Raw genomic sequence first — 16,301 nt, forward strand, 5'->3', positions numbered from 1 at the left:
CTGTTAATATAATAATCGGGATATGATATTGTATTGTAAAGTTACGATTGTTGGTGTAATTGGTTGTGAAATTATGATTCAAAATTATTTAATATGACAGAAATAAATGATTTCCTGGATTATTGTAAAATATTAAATGTAACACAAATAAATAGTTACATTAAAATAATAATAATAAAGAAAATAATAATAATAATAATATAATAATAGTAAAATATTAATGAGAATTATATCGTGAAATATAGTGATGAATAAAATAATGCCATAATATCAGAAATATTAGGTGTACAAAAAAATTCTGAGCCTTTTTTGTAAAATTCAATCTTTATTCAAAAACAAAAAAATATTAATCAGCGAAATATTTCCCGTTTGCATCAACGACCTTTTGTCATCTTTCGAGTAGCTTGCGAATTCCTTGACGATAGAAGCTCACCGGCTTCAAAGCGATAAAATCATCAATGCATTTTCGTATCTCTTCAAATCTCACGAAATATGTATCAGCCGAATGATGCTGCAGCGACCGGAATAGATAGTAATCGGAAGGCGCCATGTCTGGGCTATATGCCGCATGCGGGAGAAGTTCCCTAACGCAAAGATATGGTTCTGAGTCGCTTTCGCAACATGTGGTCGAGCATTGTCATGAAGCAAGATCACTTTACGACGTCCTTGGCCAGTAAATGGCCAGTAAATGGCCTCTTTTCTTCTAATGCATCGCTTCTAATGCATCGCAAATTGGTCAATTGTTGTTGATAGCGGTCTGCCGTGATTGTTTCACCCGGTTGTAAGAACTCGTAATACAACTTAACGTAATACACCTTTCCAATCCCATCACATACAGAGCAAAACCTTCTTGGCGTGGATATTGGACTTTGGCATCGATGTCGAAGGTTGACCAGGGTCAACCCATGATTTTCTACGTTTAGGGTTATCATAAAGAATCCACTTTTCATCGCCTGTAATGATTTTGTGCAGAAAATCTTTTTTCCGGAACTTTGAAAGCAAAGTAAATGCAATGTCACGCCGACGATTTTTGTTGTCTTCGGACAATTCATTCGGAACCCATCTGCCTTCCTTCTGAACCTTTCCCATCGTATACGTAAACATACGGAAATGGTTTGCTGCGTAACGCCAAGCTGTTCTACAAGCTCCTTTTCAGTTTGCGCAGAGTTTATATCCAGCAGTGCTTGCAATTCGTCCGTTTCAATCTTTTGAGGGCGTCCAGCACGCGGTTCATCTTCAAGACTGAAATCTCCTTGGCGAAATTTTTTATACCATCTTTTACATGTAGTATGACTTACAGCGTTCTCTCTATATGCAGCACAAATCATTGCAGTGGTTTCAGCAGCATTTTTCTTCAGATGAAACGCGAAGTGGATGGAAAGTCGAATATGCTCTTTTGCCATCGTGAACACTACTGATTTTTGAAGTTATGTGCATCAAACGCCAAGCCGTATGGCATTTTAGAAGGCCAAATGTCAACGCTTTAAAACCGCAAAAGGGCGGGAAGATATATAAAATTTAAATTGTTATTTCGGTTGTATGAAATCTAAAGCTCAGAACTTTTTTGTACACCTAATATTTAATTATACTCGGTAAAAAATTTTTCATATAGAGAATTTTTCATATATACATATAAACATGTATAAATATATATAAATATTTATAATTATACGCGAGATATGTCCATATATATTCATATTAGTTTTCTTCCTTTGTAAAATTTTTGTTTGATATAAGAAAAATAATAATAATAATTAGAAGACATAAAAAAATTTGTCGCCTGCTCAGAAAGCGGGAGTGCCAGATTCGATTCCTGGTATAAGATAATATTTTTCGCAGTACATATTTCATGTGAGGGAGATATCGAGGATTCTATTAATTGGAGGATGTTTCGCGAGTGTCCGCAAATTAGCAGAAGAGGTCGATGTTTAATCGAAATTTAAATATTATAATTTAAAATCATATATAAGCACTAAGATTTAGCTTCGCCGCGTAAGACCTGTTTTCTCAATCGGTTACACAAAAAATAATTAAAAGAATGAATAATTTTGCATTGCTTTTTTACAAAGAGTGAAATTTGAAGAAATGAGAAAACATTGCCCATATATAATTATGTATATTTATGATTGAAAGAATATATATGAATATATATGATTATATATGAGCAATTTTTTTTATTCCTTCAAACTTAATTTTTTATAAAATATATATTTATGTACGTTATGTACATTATGTACATTATGTACATTTACGTATGTATATTACGTATGTATATATATTTATACATGTTTTTGCATAAAAAATTTTTTACTAGGTACCTTACATTTAATAAAGATATTATTCTAATACAGGAAGAAGAATCGGATTAAATAATAGTAAGTCTGCATTGTATGCTAGTTATAAAATTGCTCATTTTATTGAACGTGAATCACATCCATTTAGCATTGGTCCATTTGTCAAATAATGTTTAGAAATTGCCGTAAAAACAATATATCCTAATGATATTAATAAATTTAAATTAATTACTCTTCTCGAACTGTAGTACGTCGCACTGAAAAATTAGCTGAAAATCTCGAGCGACAATTGGTACTAAAAGTAAACAATTTTATTGCTTTTTCGTTAGTTCTTGACGAGAGTACGGATATCATTGATACACCGCACAATTGGCAATTTTTATTCGTATGGATAGCAATATCTCTATTATTGAGGAACTTTTAAATATAATACCTCTGAAAGGTACTACAAGAAGTATTGTTTAGCGTTGAAGAAGCAATAGAAAACATAATCTATCTTAAAATAACTTCAATATACATAAATTAACTTCAGTTGCTACTGATGGTGCTGCAGCAATGATTGGACATAATATAGGCTTCGATACTATAGAACGTTCAAAGTCTAAATTAGCATAATCAAAACAAGAAATACATTCGATCCATTGTATCATCCATCAAGGGACATTATGTGCAAAATCTTTAAAGTATGACGAAGTAATAAAAATTGTAATCAAAGTTGTAAATTTTATTAGAACTACTGGATTGAATCATCGTCAATTTCGCGAATTTTTATCTTCTTTAGAGTCAGATTATACCGATATTTCCTATTTTTGCGAAACAGAATGGCTTAATCGAGATAAAACTCTTCAGTGTTTCTTTCATTTACGCGAAGAAATAATTATATTTTTAGAAATGAAAGATAAGTCTGTGCCTGAACTATTACAGCCTTCCTGGATTATCAAACTCGCCTTTCTTGCGGATATCACTAATCATTTAAATACATTATATTACTCTTTATAAGGCAAAGATAAGTTAATTATTCATATGTTTGATTAAATTAGATCTTTTAAAATGAAACTTAATTTATGGATCAATCAATTTCAATCTCGACAGTTGTTGCATTTTTCAAATCTATTATCTGTTGCCACGCACATTCAAGATAAGTAATATGAAGAATATATAAATTCACTTTAATTATTACATAATGAATTCGATTGTCGGTTTAGGGAAATGCATGTTTTAGAAGAAGACTTACTTATTTTTATGATACCTTTTACTGTTGATTTTAATATTGCTCCCGCAGATATACAAAAAGAAGGACTCCTTTAATTAGAAAAAAATAAATAAAAAAATAAATAAAATGATAATAAAGGCAATGGGAGTCAAGCGCAGTAAATGAGACGCAAATAATTATCCGTTAAATCCTATCTGTATTTTAGGTTCTTCTTACATTTCGATGTTTCGATCCATTTTCGGATCATCTTCACGATGCATAGATACATATATGCATGATAAGAATGGTTTGAGATCGTATTAGTTCATGACTTTTTCGCATCGATAAACGCAATAGTGCAATATCTCGAGGGCCTCTGTCCAAACAGTTTCACAGCTGATGTAGAAGACACTGTATTATCAATATCATTTGAATCGTTTATGATATATTCACGAAATAAAGTTTTTTAATGTGTCTAAAAATGAAAAGAACAAGGAACTGTTGGAGACTCACCTCGATGATATCGCCGATTATGACAATAACTTATACACAGAAGGAAATAAATACTGTATATTGCAACGGCATGGTCAATTAAAAGAAATTAAAAAAAAATTTTAACAGAGATATAAGATAATAGTCAATTAATAAAAAAAAAAAGAAGTAAACACGTCTTAACTGTTTCGCGTCAATTATTAAAATGTAAAAAAATAAATAATGAGAATAGAAAATAAAAAATTGTTATGGAGTGAATACGGTTACATATTATTTACACGCTTACATATTGTTTATGAGAGGGATATAAATATGGCTAAGAAAATCCGTGTCTGTTTGCAAATTGATACCGCTCTTTTTTTGTAGTGTGTGTAGCATTTCTAGAATTAATCGTTTGTTGCGTAATTTTTCTCCACATCCAGAACTTTCACGTTAGCCCAATCGAAATCGTGTTCTGTGTGTACCCTGTGTAATGTACCCTCAGTAATGATACCCACTACAAAAAAATCAATCAATATCAATTTGCAAACAGATACGGATTTTCTTAGCCATATATATACCACTGTCATAAACAATATGTAAGTATGTGACCATATTCACTCCATAATAATTTTTTATTTTCTATCCTCGTTATTCTATCCTCGTTACATCAACCAAAGATGAAGCGCATCCTGGACGTTCAGTTAAAATCACTGCGTCAGAAATGATTGAAAAAAATTCATCGTATCGTCATAGAAGATTGCCGAATGAAGATGCGTGTCATAGCTGAGATTGTAGGCATTTCAGTAGATAGGGTGCATAATATCCTGCACAAAGAATTAGAAATGAAAAAGCTTTGTGCAGAAATGAAAAAGCGATGGGTGCCGCGATTGCTGATCATCGATCAAAAACGCATGCGAAAAGACATTTCACAGCAGTGTTTATCGACTTCTCATTTGTCAATACGATCTCTTATTAATTCAGGATTACATTTTAAATAATTTAATAACATTTCTTTTTGCTTTATATCCATTTTTTTCTTTTAATTTGTATTTCATTTATGTCTGCTTGTTATGGAATTTGTTCTTTTAGTTATAGATTAGATGGTATGGCAAGCAGTTTCACTTTTTAATAGCATCTAAAAAATTGTGTCGAATGTTAAATTCTTAAAAAATAATTGTCTAAAAAGGATTACGATTCTTAATGGAATAAAATTATGATACGACATAATAATAATTCCCTGAATTAAAATTATGTCTCGACATAATATAAATTCAAAATTATTATTATGTTAAGACATAATAATAATAATTTTGAATGTAATAATAATTTTAATTCAAGCAATTATTATTATAATATCATATAATTTTAATCTATTAATCTTTTTTAGACAATTATTTTTTAAGAATTTAACATTTGACGCAATTTTTTAAATGTTATTAAAAAGTAAAACGGATGCTATATTAATCTTTAATTTTTGTTACGTCCCGACATAACATTAATCGAATAAAAATTTTATTGTTACATAATAAAAAGAACTTAGATTATGTCTAGATACATTTTAATTCGATTAATTAAAATTATGTACAACACATAAAAAGAATTCTGAATTTTCATTACATTTTGACATAATATTAATTGATCTAATTACTATTTTATTTGGGCAAAAATAATTTCGAAGTTTTATTATCCCACTATAATTCAATTACAATTCAATCAATTACAATTCAATTATTATTATTATATAGCGATATAATAATAATTTTTATATTTTTTGTTATCTTAAACATAATTTTTATTTCGAGTTTTTATTATGTCTTAACATAATATTATTTCATTGAATTATTATTATGTCGCAACATAATTTTAATTCAACCGCTAAGGATTTTGAAGTTTTTGAGTTGGCAGCACTGATGGCAATGCATATTATTGTACGTGATTTTACCGGGTATTCACAAATAATCTCAAACATTTTACTAGTACAGACATATATTAATCTATTTCTAATAAGTATATATTTCAAATTAAAATGTCAGACGAGAGGGAACTAACTGATTTGTTAAGAATAGCAGCTGAGATAGCTAATGCAAGAATAGCTAATGCGTCAATAGAATCAACACAAGAAGAAGGTAACTTTTCATCTTTGCAATTACTCGAAGAAATTTTAGGAGAAACGATATTATATCTAATCCACATCGAGGACGAAAAAGAAAGAAGACATTCAAGAGGGAAATTGTTTTGTTGAAATTGGCACACGCTGATTTTTCTCCATCCAATGTAGAATTAAAATTCTTAAAATAGAGAAGAATAGATATTATCTATTATATATTATATATTAGGTATACAAAAAAGTTCTGAGCTTTTTTTTGTAAAATTCAATTTTTATTCAAAAACAAACAAAAAAAATATTAATCAGCGAAATATTCCCCGTTTGCATGACCTTTTGCCATCTTTCGGGTAGCTTGCGAATTCCTTGACGATAGAAGCTCACCGGCTTCGAAGCGATAAAGTCATCAATTTTCGTATCTCTTCAAATCTCACGAAATGTGTATCAGCCAAATGATGCTGCAGTGACCGGAATAGGTAATAATCGGAAGGCGCCATGTCTGAGCTATATGTCGCGTGCGGGAGAAGTTCCCAGCCTAACGCAAAAATATGGTCCTGAGTCGCTTTCGCAACATGTGGTCGAGCATTGTCATGAAGCATCACTTTACGACGTCTTTGGCCAGTAAATTTTGGCCTCTTTTCTTCTAATGCATCGCAATTGTTGTTGGTAGCGATCTGCCGTGATTGTTTCACCCGGTTGTAAGAACTCGTAATACAACTTAACGTAATACACCTTTCCAATCCCACCACATACAGAGCAAAACCTTCTTCGTGGATATTGGACTTTGACATCGATGTCGAAGGTTGACCAGGGTCAACCCATGATTTTCTACGTTTAAGGTTATCATAAAGAATCCACTTTTCATCGCCTGTAATGATTTTGTGCAGAAAATCTTTTTTCCGGAACTTTGAAAGCAAAGTGAATGCAATGTCACGCCGACGATTTTTGTTGTCTTCGGACAATTCATTCGGAACCCATCTGCCTTCCTTCTGAACCTTTCCCATCGTATACGTAAACATACGGAAATGGTTTGCTGCGTAACGCCAAGCTGTTCTGCAAGCTCCTTTTCAGTTTGCGCAGAGTTTATATCCAGCAGTGCTTGCAATTCGTCCGTTTCAATCTTTTGAGGGCGTCCAGCACGTGGTTCATCTTCAAGACTGAAATCTCCTTAGCGAAATTTTTTATACCATCTTTTACATGTAGTATGACTTATAGCGTTCTCTCCATATGCAGCACAAATCATTGCAGTGGCTTCAGCAGCATTTTTCTTCAGATGAAACGTGAAGTGGATGGAAAATCGAATATGCTCTTTTGTTATTGCCATCGTGAACACTACTGATTTTTGAGGTTATTTGCATCAAACGCCAAACCATATGGCATTTTAGAAGGCCAAATGTCAACGCTTTAAAACCTTTCTGCAAAAGGGCAGGAAGATATATAAAATTTAAATTGTTATTTCGGTTGTATGAAATCTAAAGTTTAAAACTTTTTTGTAACCTAATATTATATATTTATTTAATTAAAAGTATTCATATATTAATTTACAAAAACTTAGAATTTATTAATGTATTATTATTGATAAATTTCATGTCTATCATTTCCAGATCTATCTGACGAGTTGCTTGAAATAAAAAGAAATTCCTCATTTACAATAAAAAAAGACATTATTTCACTTTACCGTCCTTATATTCAAAATTTATTAAGAATGTGACTTTAAATTGGGTAAAGTAGATAAGTTGAAGAAAATCGTTCTTTTTAGAGATATTCAAAATGGAATTGATTTGGAAAATCAGTTAATGCAAATATTACGTCCGAGAGGTTCGAGAGGAGAGATAATACTTTTAGTCAAGAGGAGGAACTCGGGTGGACGCACGGAACTGTGTTTGCTCTCCCGGATCGACGTGGGGTCGAACGCGCCCTAAGAGAACAGGGAACGGATCAACGTTGGTGATACTATAACCCTTACCGGTGATACCCTTACCTGCGCTAGCGCGGCCGGTGGTCCATTTTTAGGTCAGAAAACCGAATCTCTTCAACCAGGAATGGACCTTGTGCGACCTTCAGGTGCTTGAGAATGGTTCGGGATCAAGATTTTTTTAAAATAAATTGAAACGTAATTCGGGTCAACTATGATTTAATAATAAAAAAAAGGAAATACAAACATCTTAACTCTACGCTCTTATGTAATAGCGAACACAAATGTTAGAGTGTACATTTGAATACTTTCGTTTCATGAACTTTCGTTTACATAAAAAAAACTTTATATAGTTGAGAATCCACTTATCTCTAAATTCTCAATTGCTCTAATTGTGGCAAAAAATTGGTTATGGCCAGCATATCAAGGGAATTGGATTGAAGATGTGGCGGAGGATTAGGATGAGCGCTGCAAAAAGCTTTGACGGGAACGAGATAGGGAAGAGGATCATGGGAAATGTACATAGGGATGGTGTCGTAAAGTCGTAAAGTTGATGTTTCGAGATTTCTTCCCAAAATTCATTGTTGGGCTTGAATTTTCGTTTTATGTAGAAAACTCCCGGTGGTGGATGTGTGGGAGATCGAGAAAATTAGCGGAGATGGTAGAACTTCTCCATGTCGAAGTTTTTTGAAGTGCACTGGTTTTCAAATTCTGCCACGGAGCGGAGAGCGGTGGCGTACTCTTGTAATGAGATATTCGCGAGCCTTCTATTTTGATCAACTACTCCGCGAGTTCCCCGGCGTGTTCGGTTTCGCAACGAATCCGCTTGTTATGTTTCTCCCGACGATGTCCCAATGCCCGCTTTGTTTGTTTGTTCAGGATGGCCGTTACTTTCGTTTGGTTGACTATGATAAATATAAGAATTAAGTTAAAGAGAGGATGAGTTTGAGAGAGGCAAAAAAATCGAGGAATCGTGGTAGGGCAGCTTCACAGAGTCAATCAGCGGCTTGCCAATTTGGAATGTTGAGGAGCCGGGGAAGACAGCTTCACCGAGTCAGACGGCGGCTTGCCAATTTGAAATGTGGGGGATGATTTAAGAAAACAAATTAAGTTAAGATTGCGAATCAAACAACCAGTCAACCGCGGAAAAGAAGAATAAAGACTTACTTTTGTTGTAGTGGGTGATGGACGAGAGCTGTGGTGGCTTGGCTGGATCGTGAATCACACGGATTTCAAGTTTCGCGCACAGATTCTAACTGAAAATGTATTTCGCCAATAGCTTCGAAAGGTCCCGTTCGTAGAGGTGTGGAATAAAGAGAAGAGAGAGCGATCCGCTCCAAATCGCGGTTAAGGGGTTTCAAAAGGGTGGGAATATCTGAGAACATGATGAATTTCTGTGTTAGCTGTCGAATGATAGTTTAGAAAAATTGCGAGTATAGGGGAAGGAGGGGAGCGGCGTTCTGTGGATTGTTTTTATGTTTCCGGATTTCCTGGCAAATGACGGAATTAGTTAGTGAAAATTTCATCCGCCATTCCACACCCTCAATTATTCATTGATGTGCCCGCCAACGGCCGCTAATCGCTTCCTCTTGATTGGCGTTTCCTTAGTTTCCCACCAGTTTGGAAAGTGTCGTCCTCGAACGATCCCGGCGCGTTTCTCATGCGTTAAGAATTTGATTTTGTTAATATTTCGAATTTTATTAGTATGTTATAAATCTTTCGGCGCCGATAAAGCTGTTTTCCACAAAGAATTATTTTTTTGATAGCGAAACGTCTCGAGAGGAATTTTTGTATATTTGTTTAGGATCTTTCTAGATCGCTCGAGGCGCTTCCTGATTAGCAGCCGTTATCTTTCTCCGAAAGAGAAAAATTCGTGAAGTTCCCCGGATGTAACATAAAGTAAAATTATAGTATTGCTTTTGAATGACTTTCCGGATAATCTTATTGAAGAACCAATGCTTCTCTCCTGGAACATCAAGAAATAACTCTATGCTATCTTTTAATTCATACATATATAATTCATACATATCAGAAAAATAATAATTTTGACAATACTGGATTAAATCAAACTTTGTGAAATAGTTCACTAATTGTATCACGATCTCCAAGAACTGATCGTCTGTCATGAACATTAAGAAGAACACAGTTCGAAATAGTCGATACAAATGAAAAAAAAGAATTTGATGAAAGCGAAAATGATCAGGTATGTAATTAAAATTGTATCATTTAAGTACATATAGCGTGTTTAGTAAAGAAAAAAGTGATGATAGAAAACTAAAAAAAATTATTGATATTTATTTTGAGTTTAATGGTAATTCTGGTTTAAACATAATAATAAATTTATAATGATCGAATTTCAGATATCCGAAAAGAAACTATTATTGAGAAATGTCTAATATTTTCATTTCTTCCAGAAGACGCAGAAGAAATCACCATTCATATATGCAAAAATAATTACCTTTATGATTTATTGAAATTTTATATGGATGAGCATATAATTATGGTGGCGACTTGGTGATCACCAGTTTATTGTCGCCACTTTGTGGTAGCGTGTATGGCTGTTGATGTGTAGTTGGATGTTGTGCTTGGTGGCGTGGATGACGATTGCGTGTGTGTGCCGCGTCTCGAGGGTGAGTGTGGCTTGCTGCACTGCGTCGCTCGCAATCGGCTGTGAAAGCTGGTTCTCGGTCCGAGGGGAGTATCTGTCCTCGACCAGCTGTGTGGCAGACCAATGGTGTGAGTGTCAGCACCAAGCAATGCGGAAGGGTAACAGCCAAGTATCGCTATGCGTTGAATAATAGGAGCGCAAGCTGAAGGATATGTGAAGGTTGCATGCACGCTAATAATCAAGGAACGCTGAGTTAATTAAAAGCCATTATATTCTTGTAAACGCAAAGAAAAATGTTACAAAGGCAGGTGGGACTTGGTTTGGTGGACTCCCGCGAGAGAAACGTGTGGGCGACTCTGTCTGTGCGGGTCGCGTCTGTCTCTGCGGATGCGCGCGCAAGTTCCTGTAGCTGTTCCCTGCGCCTCTCACGAGCCCCGGCTCCTCCTCGGCGCGGCCGGGGAGTGAGCATTGGAGGCTTGACCTGGGCCGGTGGCAGTCCCGCGGTCTGCGTGGCGACTTCGGTGTAAAAGCGGCGAGTGTCATGGCGCGGTGGCCGATGCTGCACGTGGCCGAGCTCGATGGCGCAGAGTTGCCACGGCCTATCCTGTTGCGCGCCGAGTTCCAAGGAGCGGTCAGGAGTCGGTGGTCGCTCGGGTGTCGCCTGTAGTGCTCGAGGAAGTCGAGGGACTCGACGCGTCCCCCGCAGGCGGAGTCGGTAGCCGGGGCAGGCTGTCCTCGGAGGAGGAAGCCGACCCGAACAGGTCCAAGAGTCGTTGCTTGCAGTGACCGGTTGGGCGCCTGGCTCGTCGTTCGTCCCTCCTCGTCGGTGCACGAGAGAGGTGTGTGCTTAGGTAGCGGCGTGGATGGCCGCGCGGTCGGCGGCGGTGAGCGTTGTGGTGCCGGTGACTTCTGGATGGTGGGCAGCGTCAATCGTCCCGGGGATGACGAGTCGTCGTGGGCGGCCCCTGGAGATGAAGTACGCCGGCGGAGATCCGCCTGTTGCGCAGCTCCCCGAGTTGATGGAGATCGGCGTGCTGAGACTGCGGCCTGGAGCAGGTCGCCCGGACACGGACGGATTGAGCGTCGCTAGCCGCGAAAGACTTTCCTGGACGTGATGTGATTGTGGCGTTCATCGACAGGAACACGTTCGTAGGAGAGAGGCGAGATGGAGGCGTTCACGGTCGTCAGAGGCAAGGCCGGGAGGATGGCGGCGTTCACGGCCGTCAGACGTAAGGCCGGAAGGGTATCCGCGGCGTTAACTGCCACGGCGAGTACGACCAAATGTTAGTCGGTGATTTCCAGCAGGCCAAAAACTGCCGTATGATGAGCAATGAGGCTAGGGCTGGCCTCCAGAGCTCGGAGGGTGTCGCAGTGCAGCTCTTATCAGTAACTGGTTCGAGGCGACTGAGGCGAAGAGCGATGCCGAGTGCCGCTCTTATATAGCTCCGCTGTAGCGTTTCACGAGAAAGTGATTTGTCGATTCGCCATCTAGTGGCGGGCGCGCGAACCACCATGCTGCGCGGGACTACGCGCGACGGTGTGTCGATGGTGCGAGGCAGTGACCGCCACATAATTAATAAAAAATTGTGCGTTACTTTTCTTGGAGAGATAGGTATTGATGGGGGCGATCTTATTAAAGAACTGTTTAATCTTTTCTTTGTTAAATGTAAGGGAATATTTTTTCAAGGTGAAGATTGTATAGTCCCACTCCACTTGGAGTTAAATAGATTAAATGAAATAGATAACTTCATTAGATAACTTCATTATACTTAGACGGATCTTACAACATATGTTGCTTTTGACAAATCAAATTCTTGCAAAATTATCAAGAATTACATTAATACTTGCAAATTCTGAAAAATTTGTCGAATCTGATATTTTACTACAGAAACTATTGCGAAATGTAAATTCATATTTGCGAAAGATTTTGAAAAAAGCTCTAAAAAATTTTATGTTTCTAACCGAAAAAGAAAATAAAACTATTCAGGATTTTTTTAGGCACATCGATTTTTCGCAAAACTAAGTTCCGATACATTTTCAGAACAATTAAATATTATTGTTACAGATATTTTAATAGAGAAACCAAAAAAACTGATTGCAAAAATTTGGCACGGCGTATCATCAAAAGTATCCTAATTTCTGGAATAATTTTAATGTTCTTTTAGATATACAAACACCTACTGTAACAAAAGTCATTAATTGTTTAGTGACTGATTCTTATCTATCGAATGAAAAAAATAATGTATTGCATAATTTTACTATGGATATTCAATGTCTTCACAGAGACAAACTGGCAAATTTACTGTTTTTAATTACTGGATCTTTTCCCATCGTTATTAATGTTAAATTTAACGAAACAATAGATTTAAGCCAAAGACTAATATTTATTACATGTACAGATACTATAACCTTACCAAAAACATATGCACATTATAACTTGAAAAATGACTTGAACATATGTTTAAATATCGATAAAATTAGAAATATACTAGCTATTGATACTTAAATGTCATTTATTATTTAATTATAAATTAAGATCGGAATATATGTTAAGACAAATAAATTACTCTTTCTTTATTTTACTAATGATCTTGAATCCTTATGATAATTTTTGACAATTTTCAATTAGTTTTACTTTTTTAGTAATAATTAGTAATAAATTGACATAAATTAAATTAAAATGATTTTTAATTTGAAACAATGAGGTGTAATCAAATGTAATCAAAATTTTTAATTCTCTATGATAATCTTTATGCAGTTTATTTTGTTTGTTTGCAATTCTATAATAACTATATAACCGATACTTTTTGAGTTTTAAAAATTAACTAGTTTTATATTTAGAATTTTAAGAAATTGCATTCTAATTTTTGCTTAACATTTTGTATTGGAATATTTAAATAAAATAATAATTATAGTGAAAGATATCTATTAGATTCGGAAAAAATTAACGGAGACCGACTGGATTTGAACTCGGGATCCCTCGTCTACCAATCCGACACTTAGTCTGCACGACCACGACGGCTCCTCTCTGTTAGCTGTTTATATTCCGAATCTCTTTTATGACCACTTACGGTCGTCTAATTCTTACAGTTCGGCCATTCTGGCCTATTACATTCGTCCCGAATGTACCGAGTCTTCCTCTATCGGATTTTTATCCGAAACTTGGAGCTTCTGCTCCCGACTTTCGATCACTTTCTTGAACGACCGACACGACTCCTTTGGAGTACTACTCCGCGACTTTTTTCCCGTTCATTTCTCTTGAACGACCGACACGACTTTGGAGTACTACCCCCGACTTTTTCCGTTCACTCCTGAACGATCGACTTGTCAGGTAACATAGGTTGAATCTTCTCTGAGGTAACATAGGCTGAATCTCACTTCTGAGATTGAAAGATATCTATTAGATTCGGAAAAAATTAACGGAGACCGACTGGATTTGAACTCGGGATCTCTCGTCTATCAATCCGACACTTAGTCTGCACGACCATGACGGCTCCTCTCTGTTAGCTGTTTATATTCCGAATCTCTTTTATGACCGCTTACGGTCGTCTAATTCTTACAATAGTAATTATAAAAACTTATAACATATTAATAATATATGTAAAAACATGTTTTATGTAAAATAAAAATGAATATTTATGTTAATTGTTTATTTTGTAAACAAAATGGATTATAGGTTTTTCTTTTTTTATTTTCTTTTTTTTTTAATGAAAAAATAAAATTTATCAAATTTCTTTTTGTGATTTTTATTATTAGAATTGTGATAACATAACATAACATATTATCAGAGTCTCATTTTATAAGAATAATGAATTTTTAGAACAAACTTAACTTTTTTATAAAGAACATATCTATCTTTTTTCAGAGAAAATCAGATATTTGCATTACACTAATTCATATTTGTCTCAATATTATTATGAGATCAATAAACTCGTATTTTGTTTTAAAATTTTCATGTTTTATTGATGTAATTCTTTTATAACTTTTTAAATCAAAATTAAAGAATCACTAAATTTTTACAGGAAAATTATCGATCTTTGAACTGTTATAACTTTGCGAAAAGTCACATACGATAATTTTCTTGAGCTTATTTTAAAGAATAATCTTTTACTTTCACTTCTCCCAATTCATTTTCATTCCTTTACATTAGGAAGTGAAATTCAAGAAAAATATAAATCTTGAAAATTTTATAAAATCAAACGATTCTACGAAGTTGCAATAATTTTTTTTGGCGATTCAAATTAATGTGAATTTGAAGTTTTTTATGCTTTAAAACAATTTATTTTTTTTTCAAAAATTAATCTAAGATTTTCTCATCATTTTAATGCATTTTGAATAGTTTTCCACAAACATATCAAATGTGCTACCGGCATTAATATAATTCAAGATATACCAAGAGTTACCTGGTATATACCGTACCTCGTGTATATGTATATGCACGCATATACACGCACGCACGCACGCACACACGCACGCACAATCCGATCGTAAAACCTCTTCGTAATATGTTAGTTAATGCCGGCAGCATACTTGACACATTTTTGTGAAAAGTTATTAAAAATGAAGTAAAATGCTAAGAAAATTGTAAATCAATTTTTAAAGAGACTTTAATTTTCAAATTTGTACTAATTTAAATCGCAAAAAAAATTGTTACAACTCCATAAAGTCATATGACTTCGTAAAATATTTTCAAGATTTAAATTAAATCTTAAAACGGTCTCGCTTTCCCACGCAGATAGCGGAGACCGGGGAGGGGGGGAAGCGAGGATGTTGGAAACAGAATTAGGAAATTATAATTTCGTACGCGTGCTTATATCTTAACAAGAGTTCATTAGAAAACAATAATAAAGAAAATCATAAATAGGGTGGAAATTGCACAAATAATCGAATGGAATGCGAACCGAATTGGCCGTGAGCGGATAGACCGGTGTGCGACGCGTGTTTATGCATTTTTACAAATGAGGTTTCGCTCCGGCGGTCGGCGCGATACTGTGTTCGCTGCTCGTGGTTCGGTGATGCGGGGCGCGTGAGGCGCGAGGCGATAGCACATGTGTTGATGTGGACCTTTAAACTTGGTTCTTTAATCGCGTTCTTGCACGGGTAATCATGGATGATGATTTTAATCGCGTTTACGAATTAACTCGCGAGGACGGTTTGTCGCAGCGAAGATTGTGACCACTCGGGTCACGGAGAACGGGTGTACCCGTGCTCTTTCTGTTCTCGCGGATAGAATCGCGAGAGCTCGGACTGCCGAATGTACTCGGCCAACTGGAGTGTATTCTGATACTCGGAATCGGTCGGACGGATGTGCGGTTGTATCGAGGAGCACCGATAGCCGGCAATGGAATTCGGTGGCGGCGGAGTCAAATCGAGCGAACTCGATGCGCAGGGAAGATAGCAACTCTCACTTGCCATGGAAGATTTGAGGACAGTTTTGGCCTAGTCAAACGAACTTGGCGCGTTGGAGAGGGCCCCAATATATCACAAACTTCTGGACCAGAATCGGTTCGGATACTCGCTTCCCGTGAGACGTGCTCTCAGAAGATAAGCGCGAAATAGGATGATTTTTCTGCGGAGAGATGCCTTTTTACTCCGGATTGCTGCCAATCGAAGGTTGAAAAAAAGTCGGCAAAGAGGGAGTATGCGTTTCACCGAAGCCAAACCTTTATTACCTTAGTTCTCAGTAACTATAATACAGTTGATCAACTTTCGCA

The 16,301-nt window shown here is 35.8% G+C and overlaps 2 pseudogenes; both read left to right on the top strand.

Annotated features, from left to right (window-relative positions):
- Window positions 1-5,855: 5,855 nt before the first annotated feature.
- On the top strand, window positions 5,856-9,993 carry LOC148935370 (uncharacterized; annotated as a pseudogene).
- Window positions 9,994-10,116: 123 nt separating this feature from the next.
- LOC148935371 (uncharacterized) lies at window positions 10,117-13,093 on the top strand (annotated as a pseudogene).
- The last annotated feature ends 3,208 nt before the right edge of the window (window positions 13,094-16,301 follow it).

The sequence above is a fragment of the Pogonomyrmex barbatus genome, unplaced genomic scaffold, assembly GCF_055798465.1.
Source record: "Pogonomyrmex barbatus isolate J1 unplaced genomic scaffold, ASM5579846v1 scaffold5, whole genome shotgun sequence".
NCBI classification, from domain to species: domain Eukaryota; kingdom Metazoa; phylum Arthropoda; class Insecta; order Hymenoptera; family Formicidae; genus Pogonomyrmex; species Pogonomyrmex barbatus.